This window comes from Adiantum capillus-veneris, chromosome 6, assembly GCF_014529385.1.
Source record: "Adiantum capillus-veneris isolate H3 chromosome 6, ASM1452938v2, whole genome shotgun sequence".
In the NCBI taxonomy this organism is placed as follows: Eukaryota; Viridiplantae; Streptophyta; class Polypodiopsida; order Polypodiales; family Pteridaceae; genus Adiantum; species Adiantum capillus-veneris.
The window spans coordinates 11952547-11976640 of record NC_140936.1 but is presented as its reverse complement, the minus strand read 5'-3'; the positions used below and the strand labels follow the sequence as shown (position 1 = coordinate 11976640).

Genomic DNA, 24094 nt, shown 5'->3' with positions numbered 1-24094 from the left:
GAATAGTCTGAACTCACAAATTATACGAGGGGATAAACCACTCATATACTACAACAGCAAGAGACACAAGGGAAAAAAAGAGAAAAAAAAAAACTTTATTTGCTATTAAACAAAACTAGATAAAACAAACCATTATTTCCTTTTTTTTATAAAAATTTAGGAAAGGCATACACAAAATAAGTTGAAACAACTTACTTCGCTAAAACTTGAAACAAGTACTCAACTTTAAACTAAAAAGGATAAGACATCTCAAAGACTTAATCCTAGAAATCTGACTCCACACAACAACTTCTAAAGGAACAAATTCTTAAAGACCTAATGTAAGCTAAATACTTAATCCTAGAAATCTGACTCCACACAACAACTTCTAAAGGAACAAATTCTTAAAGACCTAATGTAAGCTAAATACTAGAAATGAATACCACTATAAAACTACAAAGAAGAGGCTAAAAATAACCAAAGAAGTACAAAGATCCACACTTGACAATATGTGACCTCAACTTCGATGTTTGTCCAAACAAGAAGAATAAGATTATCACCTTTATCAGATTCACCAGTTTCTAACGGATTGGTCTCATAGGTCATGTTGGCATTTTGAAGACGTTAATATATCATTATATTTTCTCTCTCTCTCTCTCTCTCTCTCTCTCTCTCTCTCTCTCTCTCTCTCTCTCTCTCTCTCTCTCTCTCTCTCTCTCTGTTTTTGCAATAAAAGTGGGGCTTTGACCCTTTGCATTACATAAGAATCGACCAACGGTCTGGATACAAGAAATATGGGAAAAACCCTGATGAATGTACAATGAGATCATGGGGAAAAATCGCATAATAAACCACAGGATACATCTGGGATAAAGATAATATAATCAAGTGGTGAAATGTAGCTATCTGGATAGTGATCAAGTCCACAAATCTGCCCAAATCTCTGTCCACCTCGGGTGACGTAGCGAAAACCACAGTCCAATGCTGGGTATATGACTGATATAAAGCATCCGCTATAAAAACCTCCTGTAGCAGCTCACAAAAGCCGAAGGACTGGTATTCGACTCATATAAAGCATCTTGTTAAAACTTCCTGCAGAAGCTCACAAAAGCCAAGGGACTCTGAACCCCTAGGCCATGCCTCTAAGATCATCCGCATCCACTCCAACATTTCCTGATGATGTATCCCAAAAAAGGACGCGGATCTACAACACATCCAAACTATAAGAGAGGCTTGGGGGACCCACTCATTGACCACCTCAAAAGCCAAGGGAGGGTACCAAGATGCACATCTCTTTGACCAAGCCAACTTCCCTAAGGCCTCTCTAAACTAGCTCTCAAACAAATCTGCAAACTATTTAATATCCATAAAGTAATTGGCTTCAACCATTGTCCGCTCTTGTATGATATCATAGACAGCTTCTCTAGTCCAAAAGAAGTCCTCATGTAAAGCTTGTACTCTGAATCTGATCATGGGAGCTCTCTCCGAACCGAGGAAAATGTGGCGTAATCCCGACAACTGTTAAAAAAGTATGTTGACACATAGTGGCCCACTCCTCAAAGAAACATCTGGAGATCTCCATGGACCAATTGCAAAGAATTGAGTTGGCAGGATCTCAGAAAGCAAGACATCCCTTAGAGATGCGAAGCTTGCTGAATAGTCAAAATCCTTTGCAAACTGCGAAGACTCGCTCTCTTGCTCCCTCTACACAATGCCTACTGTGAGAGGCACCTGAGACTGAATCTCCAAGAGATCCAAAGTCTACTGGATTAGCCTATCCTAGCGACTCAAGCTGCTCCTGAACTGCCATCGACTATTGATCCTCCCCTCTGTCCAACTGCTTTGGAACCTCCTCTCGATCCTGGTCTGGTAACCTCTCCTCCGGAGGTTTGTCTCGAGGCTACTCTTGCCTCTGCCAACCTTTGTCTCACTACCCTTTTATAGACCACGATAGGTTGTGCCTGTACCCGTCTAGCTGCCGGTCTCTGTCTCTATCTTTGTGTCTGCTCAGTACTGGGTTGTTGCTGAGCACTCTGCTGCTTCTTACTCTACGCGAGGTCTTGTAGAACTCTGTTGCGGCCGTGAGGGTTGTCTTCTTGTCCAACCAGTCTCTTTATAATGTTGCCCTCTAGGGCAATCCCTCACCAAGAGCCCCATCTCATGACATCTATGGCATTAGTTCAGTTTACCCTAGCCACAATCCTCTACGAGTGCAACACACCTTTCCACTCAGAAGTGATGGTATCTGGAAAGACTCTGGAAGGGTAGTAGCCACCTTAATAGATGGCACAGATGTCTGAAGCTGCATTGAACATGTAAATGGCATGCAGAAGATAGGACCCATTTGCCTCAACATGTCTGGCAACCAAACATGTGCAAGCAACTCTCAAAACGCTATTTTTACTAGATACTTTGAAACCTAACATTTATCCTCAAAAGCAGCTAATGGAAAATCCTCGTACCGCGGATGGAGAAAAACCACTCTTTTCCCAAAGTCGAGAGGAGTACCGCTAATGACCCTAGAGGCAAGTTCCTTTGAAGAAAAAGTAGCAATGAAAGTATCTCTGTGTCATGCTCTGCGGAAGTGTTTAAGAATTTAGCTCTGATCTAGTTGTCACGTGACACATCCCAACCCTATGTGTCCGTGGACAAGCTACACCACAGCAGGGTTCAATCAGTCCAGTCAGTTTAGATTAGCAGTGATCTGGCACTTTTGTGAGTCTATTCGTAGACCGTGCATGCCCAGTCACTTAGCATAGATGCATATCCTCCGGTTGCACATAGCATGATCATCGGAATTCCCATCAGAATCCATTAGCATCAGTTAGGGGAATTTTCCAGTGCATTTTAGCCTATTTTCCTATTTATTGGGATTTTCACTTATTATTTTTAAGTGACTTTCCAACAAAAGTAGGTAGGGCAATTTTGCTAAGTTAATATATAAGCAAACCCAAGTTAGCACTTTCTGGCAAAAGAGGCAACAAGAGCTTCCAGCTCAATAGGCAACTTCTCAGCAGTACCCCCCAGCACCCCCAGCGTTTATGGTCTCCATCCTCGCCGGGCAGCCCCCATCATCAGCATCGCCATCGACTCATCTCCTTGGTGTTTCTCCCCTACAACAAACCATCGCCCCCAAGCATTTCAGATCAGCGTTTTGACATCAGCAGTACCTCAGCCATTAGCGTTTTTGTGCATGACCAGCCCAGCGTTTTCAGCCATAAAAACACCAGCAAGCTTTGCAGATCATCAGCGATTCCAGCCTTGGACTAACGCTAGCATCAGCAAGCTTTGCAGCCTCAGCGTTTTTACAGCAACTTCAGCCTTTTTCAGCGTTTTTTAGCCCATCAAAAACGCCAGCAGATCTGCAGTTTTCAGCCATGGGAAAACGCAGGTTTTCAGCAGCAGAACATTAGAAGATTTCCCCCATTCAGTTGTAGATGAACCCCCAAGTTTAGCCCAACAAAACGCAGCCAAAACAGTCATTTTCAGCCACTGAAACAGTCCCGAAATTCAGCGATTAGAAGATCTCAGATTTTAGCCATCGTCACCGTCATCGTCGTCATTGGCATAGACCAAGTTGCATCAGTCCATTGCATACGCATTGTACACCTTTGTGCAATCAAAGTTAGACCACTCTCGCCGACATGAGTGGGGCCTTCGGAGGAGGGTTTTACAACCTCTCGGGTGTCGTATCTCTTCTCTCTCCTTCTCTCAGTCTAATTCATTTGCACGCACAATATCCACTCACTTTGTTCGTGACCACAACACTCTACAAGACGGAAAGCTCTCTCTTTCCCTAAGAACTAAAAGGAACCTTGAGCAATAAAGATCACTAATCTTGAGAAAATACAACATTCATTCCGCTGCACCTAACACTAGTACTCCGCACAGACACAAGGTTACTTTACTTGAAAAGAGAAATTGAATTGAACACAATGAACGATAGAGACGTAAAGAGAGAGAAAAGAGACGACACGACATGTCGGGTTCCAACCACCCTCAAGGGCCCCCTTGCTCTGTTGCCAAAGCAAGTACTTTCTTTATTACTTGCACAATGCTGATACAATGATGCTAAACGCTGAGATGCTGAGATGGTAATGGGTATTGGTTACTGCTAAAGTGCTGAAGGGTACTGCGGTAGATGCTTGGTTCTGCGAGGCTAAGTGCTGGGTACAACGGGTACTTGGTGCTTGATAATGCGGGGTACTTTGGTACTGCTGGTGCTTGGTACTCTGACGACGATGGCAACGACGACGACGAGGCTATGGCTGAATGCTGAAAATGCTAGGGACTGACGTCTCTAATCTGCAACTAACTGGCGATGAAGGGGCTGAATTCTGCATGCTGAAAACGTTGGACTGCTGGCTGAATTCTAAGATGCTCCATGCTGAAAAAACTGGTGCTAAAGGGCTGAAAATGCTGATGAGAAGGGCTGGAAAAAGGTACTGCGGGGTGTTGTGGTACTGCTGGTTCGCTGCCTCTTCTGCCTTCTCTAGCGTCCAAGGGGCTTCATTTATAGGTGCCAAATGCTGGGTGTCACAAACTGATGACGTGGCAGTACGGGACCGTGCACTTAGCGGCCGGCCAATCAACGTGAGGTGGGAAAAAGCAACCTTGGTGTGAGGGCAAGGCCGCCAAGGGGTGCGCCCGCGGAAAAGAGCAGAACTCGGGTGAAGAGAAGATCCTTCTCTAACACAGATTGCAAGCGAAAGAAGACCCTCAAGAACCTCAAGAACTCAAGACCCACAAGAACCCAATTTCCTCGTGAACTTAAGAACCCAAGACCACAAGAACCCACGACTTCAGTGGATGGTCATCACTTGAAGCGGATTGGATACTTCGCTTGGAAGTGTCCCCCTTCCCCATCTACGCCAAGGATTGCACCATAACTTCTTTGGAGGAGTTGAAGCAAATGTTTATGGACAGGAAGTTAGAACGCGAAGCAAGAAGTGTAGAAAGAATGGCAGAAATGGATCGCAGACACGAAGAAAGAAAAGTACAAAGAGAAGCAGAAAGAAAGGCAGCCATAGAGCGTGAGCATGAACAAGCGCGACACATGCAAGAGTTGTTGCGACTCTTTTCTCAAGTGCAGGCACAAATGCAAGAGATTCGGGAAAAGGAGACTCTCTCAGTCTCTTCTTCTCCAAAGCATGATACACAAGATTTGCATGATGATGATTTGAATGACAATGATAAGCATGATGATTTGGATGATAATGATGAGCATGATCAAGATGTGATTTCCCACAAGCATGATGATTTGCATGATCAAGATGTGATTTCTCACAAGCATGATCAAGATGTAATTTCTCACAAGCATGATGAGTTGCATGAAGATGATGTGATTGTTCACAAGGATGATGTGTTAGTTGATACTTTCTCTAGTGAAGCTAACCTCATTGCAGATCCGATCAGTCACAAAGAACCGATCTTGGCTCTCGAGCCTAGGTCCAAAGAACCCCTCAGGAAGAACCGATCTTGGCTCTTGAGCCTAGGTCCAAAGAACCCCCTCAGGACAAACCGATCTTGGCTCTTGAGCCTAGGTCCAAAGAACCCTTACAGGAAGTACTATGTGTTCGAATGATTTGTTAGCACGCATTGTACGAATGTTTCATTCGTGATCGTTTCCTGTATTTTTGCGTCTTTATGTGATCCCTTTTCCTAGGCATGACATATTGTACGTTGAGTACGTTTCACTCATGAATGAGCACGAATGTATGCGGATTATTCATAAAAAGCTGAAAAGTATGCATTCAAGGAAGTCACATTCCATGTCTCTTCCTTGGCACGGCACAGTTGTAGAAAGAGCACATGAAAGTATGAGCACCAAGCATGGGCATTTCCGTTGTGAATTGCCACAGTTCATTGATATAGATCAGCAAGACAAGATTCGATCTCATTGTTTGCGTGTGTGTGGTGAACGGTTTGGCACTCCGTCTCTTTGTTCATCTACATTGCATGCACAGTTTTTTCGAAAGACAAGTTATTTTCCAGTCACTTTACATGAAATGGGTATGTTCATGTTTTTGTGTTGGAAGTGGTTTCAGGAATTTTCAGCCGTGGAGATTCTTGAAGGTGGACCTACGTCCATAGACAAAGTTGAAGCATTGAAGGAGCTACAGATGATTTTGTCGCTTTCGGCACGGCCCAAATAAGCAAGCGTTGCAGACCTTTATGAAGTTCAAGTACCGCACGACCCACACATCAGAGTGGGCCGACGAAGAGTCCCTTCCAAGATTCCGGATGCTATTGGAGATCTCCCCCGACGCCATACAGTTTGGTACCAGTACCTCACTTTGAAAAGGAGGGGATGTCACGTGACACATCCAGCCCTATGTGTCCGTGGACAAGCTACAGCATGACCAAGGTTCAGTTCAGTCAGTCAAGTCTAGAATAGGAAGTGATCTCGCACTTTTGTGAGTCTGTTCGCAAACCGTGCATGCCCAAAAACTTAGATTAGATGCATATCCTCTGGTTGCACACAGCATGACCATCAGATTCCAGTCAGATCCCATCAGTAGCATTTTTACAGTGCATAGACCTATTTTCCCTATTTTTGATATTTTTCACTTATTATTTTTAAGTGACTTTTGTTGGAAAGTAGGTAGGGCAATTTTGTTGAGTTTGTATAAATAAAAACCTAGCGCTAGCACTTTCTGGCAGAAGAGGCAACAGGAGCTTCGGTTCAACAGGCACCTTCTCAACAGGAACCCCCACCAAGGCCTAGCGTTTTTGCTACACAGCAGCGAGGCTAGCGTTTTGCATCAAGAACCCAGATCAGCCAGCGTTTTTGCACTTGCAGATTCCCAGCGATAGTAGAACCACAGATCAGCTTAGCGTTTTGCATTTGCAAGACATCCGGCAATAGAAGAACTAGCAAAAGCCCTAGCGTTTTTGGTTTGCAGATCAGCCCCGGCGTTTTGCAGATTCACCACGACCGAACATCAAGAACCACAAGCGTTTTCAGTTTTCAGCCTTTAGCACTTGCAGATCAAGTCCCGAACCTCGCAGATCTCACCTTCCCGCAGCTGATCCTCGCCACACTGTTAGATTCCGCAAGGTTTACAGATTCAGCCCGGAAAACGCAGATTTCAGCATCTGCATTTTCAGCACGTCGTCGTCGCATCGTCGTCGACATAGAATCAGAATTCAGCAGATAAAGATTTACAGATTTCAGCCAATAGTGTTTTCAAATTTCAGCCCGTCTCGTCATCGTCCTCATCGTCGTCGACATCGTTGGCAAGTCCAAGCATTGTAGAGATTTGTGCAATCATAAGTAGACCGCTCTCGCCATAGAGAGTGGGGCCTTCGGAGGAGGGTTTGACAACATCTCTGGTGTCGTATTCTCTTCTCTCTCTATCTCTCAGTCTCATACACTTTCACGCACAATGTCCATTCACTTTGTTTGTGTCCATTGCACTCTCTCATTAAGAACGGAAGGCTCTCCCAACAAAAGGAACCTTGAGCACAGTTCGGAGCACTCATCTTGACCAAACTTCAAACATTCATTCCGCTGCACCTTACAGATGCAAAGAAAAGTGAATTTTTCCTACCAAAGATACACTTTTTGGGACACATTGTCTCAGCAGCGGGAGTGCAAATGGATCCGGCCAAGATAGAGACTATCCGTGATTGGCCCGATTTGAAGAATGTCCATGAAGTTAGAAGCTTCTTGGGACTGTGTTCGTACTACAGGCGGTTCATTCGAACGTTTGCAGAGGTTGCTTGCCCTTTGCATATCTTGACACAGAAAGGAGTCCCTTTCTCGTGGGGCCCCACAGAGGTGACTGCCTTTCAGACATTGAAAGAGAAATTGACTACGAGACCAGTTTTGACTTTGCCGGACTTCCAGAAGTCATTTGAAGTATATTGTGATGCTTGTGGTCGTAGTCTGGCTGCGGTCTTAATGCAAGAAGGCCATGTCATTGCTTACGAGAGCCAATTGTTCTCAAGGCCGGAAATGACACCACAGATTTATGAGAAAGAGCTTTTGGCCGTTATCCATGCTCTTACTCACTGGCGGCATTACCTACTCGGAGCGCATTTTACTGTCTTTACAGACCATCAGAGTTTGCGCTACTTCTTGTCACAGAAGTAGCTTCGGAAAAGCAGATGAGGTGGGCGAACATCTTGTCACAGTTTCACTTCCAGATTGTCCATGGCCAAGGAGAGAAGAATGTGGTGGCAGATGCTTTGTCTCAAAGGCTGTTGGTTCTGGCTATTTCCACGATACATCATAGGGGCTTCGAGGATATGGTCGACTAGTATGCCACAAATACAGATTTTGCAGATGTTTTCACACGGATACGGGATAGCGGGATATTCTATTCGAGATGGCTATTTGATGAGAAAAACCATGTTGTGCGTTACACAACCGTTGAGGGAAAAGGTTATGACTGAATGCCATTGTCCACCTTTTACGGGTCACTGCGACATTGCTACCACCATGAAAGGGATAGAGAGATACTTCTTTTGGCCGAGACTCGAGAAGTATGTGGAAGAGTTTGTGCGCAGTTGCTTAGTAGGCCAGAAGGTCAAGTTTGACAAGAATAAAGCACAGGGATTGTTACAGCCTTTACCCATACCCACCCGCCCCTGGGAAAGTATTCCAATGGATTTCATTTTTGATCTTCCGAAAACACAGAGTGGTCACGATGGTATGTGGATTGTTATTGACAGATTTAGCAAGCAGGCTCATTTCATTCCACTGAAGAAAACAGTCAAGCCGGATCACTTAGCAAGACTGTTTGTGGCCCAGATCTTCACATTACATGACATGCCTGAGACAATTGTCTCCGACAAGGACCCCAGATTTACGAGTTTGTTTTGGAAGGCAATTTGGGAGAACATTGGCATGCGGTTGCAGTTCTTGTCATCGTTCCACCCGCAGACTGACGAGCAATCTGAGATTGCCAATTCAGTGGTTCTAGATTTACTGAAGTCTTATATCTCCGATCAGAAGACTCAATGGGAAAAGTACCTACCTTTGGTGGAATTTGCCTACAATAACACGATACACTCTTCGACGGGGAAGGCACCATTTGAGATTGTTGAAGGTGCTGCGAAGGTTTTACCCTTCCTAAGCACGAAAGATAAGATTTTTGAAGCAAATGAATATACGTCATACTTAGATATGGCTTTTGCCAAGGTTCGCGAGGCTTTGCAAAAATCTCAAGAACGACAGAAAAAGGCAGCGGATCGCCATCATCACGACTTGAAATTGAAGGAGGATGATTGGGTGCTCTTACGTTTTGAGAAGGCATGCCTGAGAAAGAAAAAAGGGAAAGGAGAGGCTTTTTCCAAAGCTTAGTATGCGATACTATGGACCTTTCCAAATCTCTGAAAAGATAAATAATGTCTCCTTCCGACAGAAATTGCCTAACACTTGGAGGATTCACAATGCATTTCATGTGAGTCTCTTGAAACCTTTTAAAGGAGATGTGCCTGATGATGGGGAGCCTGATGAGCAACCCGAAGTGGAAGAAAACGAGGAGATCCTTGTTCGTGAACAGATTTTGGCACATAAGGATACAAAGAATAAAGGTAAAGTCCGAAGGAGGTTCTTGGTTAAGTTCAAGAACTATCCTACATTGGATGCGAAATGGATGGAGGAGGAGGACCTAGCAGATACTCCTCAGATTGTGAAACTTTACCTCGACGCTTTTGGTTTAGCATAGTCTACTCCAAATGGAATCCCTGATGTCTCTTTGAGCTTCAGGGATACTAAAAGCTGACAGTATTCTGCTGTATGACTTTATGAAATGAAATTCTTGAATATGATACTGATTTATTCTTGACTTCTTTTTAAGTGCACGAACTGATAGACGAAATGACTGCAGTATTTTGGTCTGATTGATCTCAAATAGACATGGTTGCAATAGGGGTTAGTCAATCGGACATCGATGAGGTCCCAACTGGATCTAGATGCGATTCCTAGCTACATTGCTGATAAATCATGGTCTAAGATCCGAATGAATGTTGAATATCATGGATGTCTAGTGATGTCCTGTTGTAACAAACTGCTGACGTGTCAAAGCCTAAAGAATGGAGCCAACTTACAGATGTGGCCGAGGGGCCTAAACTGTCACAAAGAGATGACGTGGCTGCCCGAGAGCAGAAACCTAACCCTAATTTCTGCCAAGAACCCTAATTGTGGAAAACCTAATCCTGGAAACCCTAACCCTAAAACCTGTAAACCCTAATTCTAGAAACCCTAGCCCTAAAACCTGCAAACCCTAATTCTGGAAAACCCTAACCCTAAAACTGTGAAAACCCTAACCCTAAGGACAGCAGGGAGACTTTCGAAAATTGCATTGGCTGATGATGTGGCAGGCTGTACGGATTTCCGTGATTTACACTGGCAGCTTTTTGGCTTTGCTTTTGGACCAGATGCTTTTAAGTTCGAAGGCTTTTCATTGTAATTGCTTTTTAGGCCAAGGGCCTTTAAATATGAGGTTAGGGCTCATTCTCTGGCATGCTTCCTGGAGAAGGTGCAGAGTTTGGAGTACCGGCTTGTACTATGTTGATGTAATTATAAAGAAATACCGAAAGGGGCGCCAAGGTTTGGGGCCAATACTCTCTGGGGTGGAATTTCGCAACTCCGTGTCGCGTGTCGTCTCTCTCTTTCAGTTCAATTGTTATTGAAGTGCTAAAAGTCTATTCAGTCTGTTCTTTTCTATTGGCACATGGTGACCGTCTTGTGACACCTGTGATGTCGTGTGATGTGACTGTCGATTGGTACATGTGCTAGATGTGTGTTCCTAGTGCGTAGGTACTAACAGTCAGTGTCTGCTAAGACGATTTATGGACTCTGTCTGTTTTGCAAGCGTAATCGAGGGCGATTACAATGCTTTCAAGAGGCGGGTATGTCACAAAGTGATGACGTGGCTGCCCGAGAGCTGAAAACCCTAATTTTTGGAAACCCTAACCCTAAAACTTGCGAGAAAGCCTACAATTGCAGAAACCCTAACCCTAACCCTAATGGGAGCAAGGGAATCCCGGAATTTGCGAAGACATGATGACGTGGCACCGTATGACCGAATCCCGCTTTTTGCGGCATAATTTACGGCAACCAACGTTGATGCTTTTCTCTACGCAATTTGAGAGGGAGAGAGAGAGAGAGAGAGAATTCCTTTGCTTTAATTTTGAAAGCTCAAGAGAGCTAGTGAGAGAAAAGAACCTTTGCTTTATTTTAAGCTTTTGGGGCTCTGCTTTTGGCATCCTTGTAAACAGATAAATAAGTGGATTGGACTCCCACTCTGCAGAGCATCTGGACGCAGAGTCTGAGAGTGAGACCCAACCACTCTTATACTTGAACTTTGATTAATACAAAAAGAAATACCGAAAGGGGCGCCAGTCTTAGGGGCCAGTATCTCTAGACACGGAACTCCGCCGGGCTAGTGTCAATCTATTGTGAACTGTGAATTGTTTTGAAGTGGTTATTTGGTGCTGTCACGGTTGATTCTTGACTTGGAGTGTCCAAGTCTGTTACAGAGATACTCGCTCCAGATCAGATACGGGATAGAACATTGAAAAAGAGACTAATGTGCTGACAGTATTTTGCTATATGACTGAACAATTTTGAAATAGGAATTTCTAAAGATGACTGAAGATGACTCTGATTTATGTATGAAATTAATGTGTTTGGAAGATTTGGTTGTTTGTGAACAGGTAACAGGTGAAATCGAGATTGAGATGATGACGAATTTGCATATGAATGCAATTTGGAGCAATGACAGCTAAAAAATAAACCTGATCACGATTCCAGATAAGAAACATGAATTTTGAATGATAAATGATATGAATGGATACTGTGGTGAGCGCATCAAGAGTTCCCAAGGGATGAGATGGCTACATAGCGATAAGATGACTAGACTAAATGATTCAAACACTCTATTCAGTATGAACTGAGTGTGTGATTGATGAACTTGAATTCCCGAAAATGAACCTAATTTTTGAATACTCATTCACCGAATCGAAATGACTAACAGAAGAAATGACTGCAACATTTTTGAATACTCACTCACGTGATTGTGTTCGAGTGCAGGATTGAAAGACGAAATGACCGCACCATTTCGGTCTTGACAAATCTATGGACATGATCGCAATAAGAATTAGTTAATCCGACATCAGTGAAGTTCGGTGTGGATCTAGATGCGATTACTAAACACGTTGCCAGGTATCATGGTCCTAGATCTGAATGGATTTTATGTGATATGACTTGAATGTGATGTGATGTGACTATCCTCTTTGTAAAAGTGCTGGATTTGTGTCATCTAGTGCGTCGGTACTTAGAGTTAGTGTCCACTGAACTAGTTTATGGCTTAGTGTCTGATTTTGCAAGTGTAATTGAGGGCGATTACAATTCTTTCAAGAGGGGGGTATGTCACAAATTGATGACCTGGCAATACGGACAGCAGTACCGATTTCCACAGATTGCGTTGACATGCTGACATGGCAGTTGTCACGAGACGCACACCACGTGCCAACGGAAAAGAACAGACTGAACATCTTTAAGCACTTCGAATAACAACTGAATTGAAAGAGATAGACAGCACGAGACGGGAAGTGGCGGAATTCCACCCCAAGAGAGCACTAGCCCCAAACCTTGGCACCCCTTTCGGTATTTCTTTATATTACTTGAACTCGGTACAATGTCGGTACTCACGCTCTACACCTTCATCCGGAAGAGTACCAGAGAATGAACCCTCTGCACATATTTAAAGGCCCTTGGCCTTGAAAAACAGTTACATGAAAAGCATTCAAACTCAAAAGCATATGGCATCAAAAGCTGGCACTGAAAACTGCCCAACGTAAATCACGGAAATCCATACAGGCTGCCATGTCAACACGTCAGCGTGAAACGTGGAATTCCGTACAGATTGCCACATCAGCAGGTCAACACAAAGGGCGGACGTTCGTACAACTGCCACGTCATCAAGTCTTTACGCACGTGTGTGTGTGTGTGTGCCGGCTTTACTTTAATGTCTTTAGGTCCCCTGGGCCCCATCGAATGGGGTCCCATCAGTTGGTGGGAACTCCTCTTTAAACATAGGCCGCTTCTGCTTCTAGGGTTTGCCCTCGGCCGGGATCTGCAAGTTGGCTCGGTTCTTTAGTGGCTTCACACGTCAGCAATTTGTGACATCCCCCCTTCTTGAAAGAAAGTAATCATCCGTGATTACAACATATCTGCAAAAACTCAAGTTAGCTTAAAAATTTTCGACGGACAATCTGGGGGACAATCAGTTTTCTCATTCCAAATCGAAGCTCTTGATTTCTTGGGTCGTTGGCTTCCAAGAAGAATCTCATCCAATAAGGGGTCTCATTCCAGATCGGAACTCTTGATATCCTGGGTCGTTGGTTTCCCAGAAGTATCTCTTCAAAAAAGGAGTCTCATTCCATATCGAAACTCTCGATATCCTGGGTCGTTGACTTCCCATAAGTATCTCATCCAATAAGGAATATTTAGTGGTTAGCACATCACAATGCAACACAAATGCTGACATATGCATGTTACAAGACACAACGAACAGCACCGCTGAGCACTCTCCCAAGAAATAATGTCTACGGTATGAAGCTACTCAACGACTACCTCGTCACTCCCCCCGAGACATAACGTCTGCAGTATGAAGCTACTCAACGACTACCTCGTCACTCCCCCCACAAATAACCTAAAAAGGTCCGGACCATGAGTTCAGAGGACTAGTACAACCAAACGCTCCCCAAAACGCAGCCTGCATCGCTTGGAGGTTCATGTAACAAACTTGGACACCCCAAGTCTAGAATCTGGCACGACATACGAGAGAGAATCACTTTAAACACTTCACACTTAAATCACAGTTCAATTTGAGTCGACACGGCCCAACGAACTTCCGTGCCAAGAGAGATTGACCCCAAAGACTGGCGCCCTTTCGGTATTTCTTTTTGTATTAATAATTGAGCAAAGTACAGTTGCCCTTGGGTCGCCTCTCCTCACCGGCTCGTCAACACAAAAGTGAGCCAGAGAGAGCCCAAGGGGCTTATTTAGAGGCCCTTGGCCTTGGGGAAAAGCAGTACATAAAAAGCTTCTAAACTCAAAAGCAATAGGCTCTCAAAAAGCAGCTAGCACAAAAGGTGGAATTCCATACAGTCTACCATGTTAGCTCAACAGAGCATTTTACGAAAATCCGTACGGCCAACCACGTCAGCACTCCAACGCAAATTGCAGATTTCCCTATAGCCATCCCTTCACTTCTTTTCTTTTATTTCTAGATGTCTCCATGGCCTTGTTGACACGTACCGATAAGTTGGGTACACGTTATAGACATGCCACATCATCAGTTTGTGACAATTCAAGCATACAACCAAACGCTCCCCAGACATCCTGTCTACATCGTTCGGAGGATGCAACGAAACGCTCCCCAGACATCCCGTCTACATCTTTTGGAGGTTTTCCAACATACAAGGAAACGCTTACCAAACATCCCGTCTGCGTCATTCCAAGGTTAAGACAATACCAAAACATCATTTCTCACTACTCCACCCAAGAGTAAATTACCAATCAACGAAACTAGAATTTAAAATCAAAGTCAAACAGTTCAAATCGGCACCAAGACAGGTTTAAAATACATAGCATCCATTTCAAACAATACTTCCTCAAACAAAGTTCAAAAGTATCTAGCTACAAAACAACTCGAAAATTCATTCAGATTTTTGTTCGGACAGCCGAACTTTGAGGATGACTGGCTTGTCCTTTTGCATCAGAGTAAAGGTCCGAATGTGGAGAATCACATCATTCTTGCCGTGCCAATGCATGCCCAAGAGAACGTCGCAATTTCATAATGTGGAAATCGGCTTTTCCATGATAACCTTGGATAGTCACTGGAAGAGCACCAATGAGCGGTACCACTTTCTAAGTTTGCCATGTGGCTAGCTCGACTTCTACTTCTCCACCTTCTGCGTCATAATCAAAGTGCATCTGTTACAAGAATTCTAGATGGATGAAGTTCTCTGTAGCTCCAGGGTCAAAGAAAATAACGGCTTAAAAAATAACGGCTTTTAAGCCGTTGACTTTGCCATATACTCCACATAATTCATTTGTACTTTCAAGGCGTATGCCATAGATATCAGGGACTAGTCCAATAGCAGGTCTAGCTCTTTTAGTTGGAGGTGGCCTTGAGGATCGTTCTGTCGTGGGAGCAAAAGGTTGCTCTAAAGACGTTGAGGCTTGCTCAGGACATGAAGTGAATGTATGCCCTGTTTGAATACATTCGAAGCATCGGGCTTCTTGTAAAGGGTTTCTCATTGACATCGTGTCAGACGAGGCCTTTGAGGTTGGGTTTCACGAGACTCCCGAGAATTTGTTCGTTGTTGCCGAGAGATTTGGTTGGTGGCCGGAGTTGGTTCTGTGGAAGACTCTAACTTTCCCTTGATCAGTTTTGTAGCCAACCGCGGCATGGTCCATAAGTTCTTGCATGGTTGAGACTTGCTTGGATAGACAATATTCCTGCAACGGTGATGGTAGTCCAATGGTGTATCGCTCGCATTGGTCCTCCAAGGAAATGAACTTAAAGAAGGACATCGAAAGGTAGACGTCGAGAAACCTTTGGTTATAGTCGTCCATGGTCTCTGTGGCAAGCATTTTCAAGTTGCCCCATTCTGCCAAGATCCGGACTTCAAAGAGAGAAGTCATATATAATTGCGTGCAAATATTGTCTTGAAAGCTTGCCAGGTCCTTGGAGCATGCGGCTGCGTCGCAATGGAACTCCATCACTGCATGGCATTATCTGTAAGAAATTCCGTTGCCCAAGAAATCTTGGATTCTTCTGTGTAGTTCCCCAAAGCATAGATGATGTCGAATTGTTGTAGGAACTGCAATGCTTTCTTCCAATCTTTCATCCCGGAAAAGGTGAAAAATTTGAATGTCGTGCCGCCATCCTTGATATCTTTTGGTTGGTTAGGTGCGTATCCGGGATACGGATAATAAGAATATCCATATGGGCTCCAACCATTGTAGCCTAGTGGTGGTGGGGGAGGTGGGGGCAATGGCGGTTGTACAAGGTCAAGGTCAGATGGTTGCACCATATTCCTCAAGACCCCACCGATCGGAACAAACCGCTAGGAAGGTTGTCGGTTGGAAGCTCTCGTACTTTCTGCTGCCGAAGGAGGAGGTACCACCTGGGGCATCAAAGGGGGTAACATGTAACTTGAAAACTTTGCAACATCGGAAGATTCTGTTGAGGATGCCGCGAAAGAATGTCGCGAAGCTCGTCGAGGAGAAACTGCAAGTATTCTGCCGAAACCATGAACGCCATGTCTTGGGTTCTTTATGACTTATGCCCTCTAAGACAGCGGTGAAGACGGGAGCACGCCCGATGCGCGATGAAGTAAGGGTGGGAGTGGCTAATAAGTCCGGGGTCACGACACAAAGATTCTTCAAATAAAATTCCAGTATACTTTGGAAGCACCGGTTTGCTCTATCTGCTCTTTGGTGGGACCGGTGTACTTCAAAAAAGCACACGCCTGAAGCTCTGATACCACTGTCACGAGACGGTAACCACGTGCGAACAGAAAAGAACAGACTAAACAACTTTAAGCACTTCAAATAACAACTGAACTGAAAGAGATAGACAACACGAGACGGGGAGTAGCGGAATTCCACCCCAAGAGAGCACTGGCCCAAACCTTGGTGCCCCTTTCGGGATATCTTTATATTACTTGCACTCGGTACAATGTCGTTACTCACGCTTTGCACCTTCACTCAAAAGAGTACCAGAGAATGAGCCTTCTCCACATATTTAAAGGCCCTTGGCCCTGAAAAAAGGTGACACGAAAAGCATTCAAACTCAATAACATATGGCCTCTAAAGCCGGCGCTAAAAACTGCAGAGTATAAATCACGAAAATTGTCACAAACTGATGATGTGGCAGATCCGTACAGAACCCCCGAAATTTGCACTAGCATGCTGACATGGCAGACATTACGGATTTCCTCGTTATGCACTGACAACTGATGACGTGGCAAGCTGTACGGAATTCCGTAATTTGCGATGGCTGCTTTTTCTGGGACCAAATGCTTTTGGAACAAGTTGCTTTTGAGTTTAACTATTTTTGGGGCTCTGCTTTTGGGGCATCCCTTGTAAGAATAAATAGACCCTTGGGGCCTCACTCTACAACGCATCTGGACGCAGAGTCTGAGAGCAAAGGTCCCCTCTTGCTCAAGCTTTAATATAAAAATAAATACAAAAAGGGGCGCCAGAATTTGGGGCCAATACCTCTGGGCACGGAACTACGTCGGGCAATGTCGACTCAAATTTTTAAGTCGTGAAGTATTTTAAGTAATTATCTCGTGTCGTGCCAGATTTCTAACTTGGGGCCGTGAAGAATCCAAGGCCACTCGTTCCCTCGGTTAGCCAACGAGCTTTTGAGCAGAGAGGGCCCGCGGGCATTAATATAAAAATAAATACCGAAAGGGACACAATATTTTGGGGTCAATACCTCTGGGCCGTGTCGTCTCTCTTTTTAACTGTGATTAAATTTGTGAAGTATTTTAAGTGATTCTCTCGTATGTCGTATGCCGTGCCAGATTTCCGACTTGGGGTGTCCAAGTTTGTAACACTGGGTCGAGCAGCCTCCTAAATCAGCCCACGCGGTAAATGCTTGGATGCTGATCGACTGTACTGTGCAAGAGAGGGTATGCACCTATAAGCGGCCTAGACATGCACGTCTTGCTAGAGGCTCACAAGGGTGCCAGGCTAGGTCCTAAGCTAAGATTGATGCTAGACTGTAGCACAAGCTTGTCCACGTGGCGCAAGTGCAATGTGCACGTGACACTCTGCCGAGCAAGATGATATTCTCCACTTTGCCTTCGTCCGAACCAGATAGAGTGCACGAGAGCCACTCTTGAATGTTGACACGAGCATGGGAACACCCTACCATGCGGCCAACATATATATACCTTCATAAGTTCATAATAATCTAAACTCACGAATTATAAGAGGAGATAAAACACTCATACAACTACAAAAGCAAGGGACACAAGAAATAAAAAAGCTAAATCACTTTATTTGCTATTAAACAAAAGTAGATAATACAAACCATTATTTACTTTTTTTTTCATTGAAAAAGGCCATTGAAAAAGGCATACGCAAAATAAGCTTACTTGGTTAAAACTTGAATAAGACATCTTAAAGACTTAATCCTAGAAACCAAACTCCACACAACAACTTCTAAAGGAACAAATTGTTAAGACCTAATGTAAGCTAAATACTAGAAATGAATACTACTATAGAGTTATAAACCTACAAAGAAGAGGCTGAAAGTTAATAAAGAAGTACAATATGTGACCTCAACTTCATTGCTTGTCCAAACACGAAGAATAAGATTATCACCTTTATCATACATAGTTTGGACAACAGTTATGACATCCCTACACACGTCGTCAATGCCCAAGAGTAGGTGCAGGTTTGTTTAGAGGTCATTCATGCTTTGAACGTACTCTATAAAACCAACGAGCTAAGTTTCTATCACCCTCTGGAGGTGATGGTCATATTCAGCCATGATAAAGGCTAGCATTTGTCAAGCTAGGAAATAAATACTAGAACGCTAGAGATCAAAACATCAAAATAGTGTGGTACTAAGACAAACAATAAGTTGGCTTTTAAGCTCCCCACTTTTATTGAATTTACTACTTATTATTTTGAACGTTCCAAAGGAAGAAACATTGAAAATAAACTTACTACGATGCAAAAATGAATGAACGTTTTTCATAATTCTTTTGAATGAGTATCCTTTCTCAACGAGTAAAGAAATAAGATGGCACGATTGAACAACAAAAGCAGATTTACTAGAACAAAGATGAGAAAACCTAAATAGTTGAGAGCAAATGACACCGTACTTAGCTAAAAGATAAATGTTTGAAGAAATGTGAGGCATTAAGATGATATTTAGATTGGCATATTCCGGTTCAAGGCGTTAATCATAGATATCTACTTCCAATCCCAAGGGAGTCTGAAAAATCTTAAGGTCTAAAGAGGCACAACAATCACTATTTGTGGTACAGTTAAGTTCACTAAACTCCTTAAGATAAATTTCTCCACCTACAAAACTCGAATTCAAGTACATAAAATCTTGAAAAGAAGGAACGTTAGGAGCAAAAAGATCATCTACAAAGCGTCTTAAATTGCATAACTTGTGCAAAAATATTGGGCAAGTATTAGCAAGGACAAGACGCTCCATAAAATCAAACTCATAAGTAAAAAGATAGAAATTAGCAAGAAAACAACAATATTGGTGCCCATTGGGATACCAATTTTTTGCTTGAAAAGAGAGTCACCAACGGTTAAATATAAATTATCCAAAAGAAAATCTAACCAAGATATGATGTCAATGTCATCTACAATCCTCGTGAATCTCTTTCTTCCTTTGTCTACGTAGACATTCTTACTTTTTTAACCATAAGAAGTCAAAGTTCAAGGTTGACTTTTCTACTAGCAATGCCTTATACCTATCCTTCTCAAGCTTGTATACAAAAACTTTTGATATAAGAGAGACTTGACTCTGAATTTAAGGTCCTCCAAATTTAGCTTCATATATAGCATTGTAAAGTCAAGAGTTTGGAGACATAAAGGAGAAGATTTCTCCCTAATGCTCCTTGAAGAGTTCAAAAACTGTCCCTCTTTGAGAGAGAATCTCAATACAATCACCAATTTTGCGCTATAGATCTTCTAAAATAACCTGAGAGAGGGCTAATAAGGTGATACCCCAATTTCAAACCCAAAAAGAGGAGGCAAAAGGTTGTGAACACAAAGTGGGAAAGGGCAAAGGAGTGTGTGTGTGTGTGTCCGTGCGCGTGAGTGTGCGTGAGTGTTGAAGTCCCTCAAAATGCCCAAATGGTGCCGATTTTGAGAGCAAGTACAAAACTGGTCATAGAGCAAGCCCAAAGGCCATATCCGGAAAACCTATCTACAACTAGCCATAAGGCTGAAACTGAAAATCCAGAAAAAAACCTCTCCTAAGAGAGTAGAAAAGTGCCCCGGCAAACTAAAAGGAGAGAGGATGACAGTAGCCTCTGAAGGATAGGCACTCCCACCAAAACCTCCCTCAGCTATTGCATACCATAAGCCAAAACTACTAAAGAGCCACAAGCGGTGAAGTGGAGTAAGGAACAACTGCAATGGCAATAGCTCAATGTCGGGCAACGCTTGCCAACTAGTACTATCTGATAGCAAAGGCAGCGGAACAGCATAAGGGAAAGAGCAGATGATGACGAAGATGATAGAGAAGAACAACTGGCATCTTCAAGATAACTGTAGAAGGAAGCCACAAGATGACAAGCAAAGCACTGCACTCGAGCAGACACGGATTTGCAAGCCAAGATAGAGACCAGTCCACTTGCTCAAGGTGGCTCTTGAAATCCAAAGTTGGGGAGGGAACTTCGCAAAAACGGTGAAGGAGGCTTCGTTGATGACCGTCGTGTGATAGCTTGTTGTAGAATCCTGGTAGCAAGAGCGGACTAGCACACCAGATTCCCACATCCCAAGACAAACACAAAAAGAAAAACCAAAACGGAGGGAGAAACAAAAACAAGAAAGACAACAAAACTCAAGAAACAGAAAGCCAGTAAAACAAACAAAAAAACGTACTCCACGACATACTTCACACACCCACACACACAACACACCCAAAAGTATGTCTGAAAAGTACAAAAACAAAGTAGATCACGAATCTATAGAGAGGAGAGGATGTGTAGACTGTAGAGATGAGGTGGAGAGAGAGGAGCATTAAGTATGCAAATGCACAGCATAAACAACCAACGGAGAGAGATATCCCACCTTATTTAGAGAGCCACATTCTCCCGGTCAGCTATTTGAGTCAACAGACCAGCACATAGTAGGGAGATTTATTATAGACATACGTCACAAAGAGAGATCATTACAGGCCCGGACAACTCCTGAGGAAGGACATCATACACAAATTACCACATTTGTCTAGAGATCTACACCCCTCACGCCACCCAGATAGCAGGGAGTTACTCTCCACAGAGCACAGATACTCAATGCCCGCAAGAGACAGAGGGCACCTTGTTTTCGGATATCATGCCCCTACTAGAGAAAGATGATAGAGATCAATTCCACAAAGAGGCTACGGAGTTACTGGCTTGATTTAGAGCAGATCGAGGCATTTCTTCACCCTTCATTGATGTATACCATTTTATACCCAAAGTATGGTACAGGATGGAGTTAGCTAGACCGCATATCATAATTGTATACCCTACGCATAGAGCTTTGCATTTTGAGCCCCTAGCAATAGCGCTCCATCCCCCCCCCCCCACCTGTCACGTGACACAGCCAACCCTAAGTGTCCGTGGACAAGCTACAGCATGACAAGGGTTCAGTTCAGTCAAGTCAGTCTAGAATAGGAAGTGATCTGGCACTTTTGTGAGTCTGTTCGCAGACCGTGCATGTCCAAACACTTAGTGTAGATGCATATCCTCTGGTTGCACACAGCATGATCATAAGCATTCCCATCAGAGTCCTTCAGGGGAAATTTCCAGTGCATTTAGCCTATTTTCCCTATTTTTGACATTTTTCACTTATTATTTTTAAGTGACTTTTATTGGAAAGTAGGTAGGGCAAATTGGGTAAGTTTGTATATAAGCAAACCTAGACTAGCACTAATTGGCAGAAGAGGCAGCAAGAGCACCATTGCTCAACAAGCAACTTCTCAGCAAGAACCTTGGTGGCGGTTTCTCCTCCAAGCAAAGAAGACTTTCCCTAGCGTTTTCATCAAGCATCGCCAGCAAAGACAGTCCCAGGCCTAGCGTTTTTGATCCAAGCCAACATCGCCAAAGATCTACTTCTTGCTAGCATGTTTCCTCCATGCAACCCTAGCGTTTTCTGGACCTCCATCGCCCTCTATGTGCGTGGCGTTTTCAGCAATAAGCATCAGTAGTTTTCAGCCCTAAAGACCTGCAGTTCTCCCTTCCGTAAGTAAAAGGAACCCTTGAGCACAGTTCGGAGCACTCATCTTGAGCAAAGTTCAAACATTCATTCCGCTACACCTTACACCACCCCTCTTTATGGCTTATGCCACTAGGACAGAGAAATGAAGACGGGAGTGCGCTCAATGCGCGATGGACTAAGGGTAGCAATGGCTAGTAAGTCTGGGGCAAGGACACAAAGATTCTTTCACAAACAAAATCATGATTGCTCTGTTAGATTCTCCTCGAGAACCTGTGTGTGCTGCAAAAGGGATCGGATCCTCAGTAGAAGAAGAATCTTTCTGAGCTCTGATACTACTGTTACAAGCTTGGACACTCCAAGCGAGAAATCAATAGCAACACACAAACGGAAATTGCAAAATCGTTGAACTTTACGAGAAAAAGAGAGAGAGTCAACACGGTGTCACAAATTGTTGACGTGTCAAGCCACTGAAGAACGGAGCCAACTTGTGGATCTCGACCGAGGGGCCTAAACCCTAAGAAGAAGAAGAAGAAGCAGCAGAAGAAGAAGTTTTATCGAGTTGCAAAGTCTTGCCGAGTGGCCTGTTTTTGAAGAGGAGTTCCCGCTAACTTATGGGACCCCGTCCGATGGGAAGTGACCTAAAGGCATTAAAATAAAGCAGTATCACATGCACACACAATCTCTTGCGTAGAAGTTGATGACGTGGCAATTGTATGGAACCCACGCAATTTGCGTTGACATGCTAACGCGACATACAATACGGAATTCCGTGTTTTACGTTGTAGGAGCTGACGTGGCAGCTGTACGGACTTCCGCAATTGGTGCTTGTTGCTTTTGGACACTTGCTTTTGGACCATAAGCTTTTGAGTTTGACTTCTTTTCATGTAAACTGTTTTTAGAGGCCAAGGGCCTTTAAATATGACCCATGGGCTCTCACTCTGGTAGTCTACCTACGGGGGATGCAAAGCAAAGCCATGGGAGTTGTACCGAGTTCAAGCAATATAAAGAAATATCGAAAGGGGCCCCAAGGTTTGGGGCCAGCGTTCGCTTGGGGTGGAACTCTGCCACTACCGTCTCGTGTCGTGTATCCCTTTCTGTTCAGTTGTTATATGAAGTGCTTAGAGTTATTCAGTATGATCTTTACCGTTGGCACATGGTGCCTGTCCCCATTACGTGCACGGCGGAGTTCCGCACCCAGAAGCATTGGCCCCAAAGAGTGGAGCCCCTTTCGATATTCCTTTATTATTGCTCATTGTAAAGTACAATCTCGGGTCCTCTGCTCTCAGACTCTGCATCCAAATGCTCTGCAAAGTGAGGCCCCAGGGGCTCTTATAAACATTACAAGGGATGCCCAAAAGTAGAGCCCCAAAAGCACTGAACCCCCAAAAGCTAGCACTGAAGCTGCTAGCGCATTTTGAGGAAGTCTGTATGGCCTGCCACGTCAACAATGTAAAACGCACGCATCCGTTCAACTGCCACGCCATCAACACGATTCACGGGCATTCGTACAGCTGCCATGTCGTTAGCCTTCACACAAATTCTTTTTAATCCTTGTGTCCCTTAGGCCCCATAGGATGGGGTCCCATAAGTTGGTAGGAATTGAACTTTTAAAATTGGGCCACTCAGCAAGACTTTAAAGTTGGTAAAACTTCCGCATCTTTCACTAGGGATATGACCCTCTCTGTCTGGAGTCCATCCTTTGGGTCATGCCACATCATCACTTTGTGACATGATTCACCCAAATAGCCGAAATCCGTGGCTTGCGAGACAACCGTCTGCCACCAACTTCTTCTTCCCTTAGCATGGACGATCTCAAATTGAAACTTCGACAAAATATTTCGCTCGTCGCATCTGTTTGTTCGAGAGCTATTTCTAGAACAAGAAGTATCTCTAACTTCTGTGATCAATGAACTCTGTAAAATCGGCCCCGATAGGAAATGGCGCCTCTGAGTAAGAGCATGGATGACTACCAATAGCTTTTTTTTCACACATCTGTGCAACCTGCTCTGGTCACGAGAATATTCTACTCTCATAAGCCACAATATGGCCCTTCTGCATTAAGACCGCTCCCTGACTGCGACCACACACATCACAATAAACCTCTAAGGGATTCTGCAAATGTGGTAGTACCAACATTAGGCCACTGGTCAACTTTTTCTTTAGAGTCTTGAATGT

General features: G+C 43.9%; 1 protein-coding gene across 2 annotated transcripts in view; it reads right to left on the bottom strand.

Annotated features, from left to right (window-relative positions):
* Positions 1 to 24094, bottom strand: part of LOC147455154 (methylsterol monooxygenase 2-2-like) — a 49178-nt gene that overhangs the window by 1218 nt on the left and 23866 nt on the right. The gene's annotated exons all lie outside the window — the stretch shown is intronic.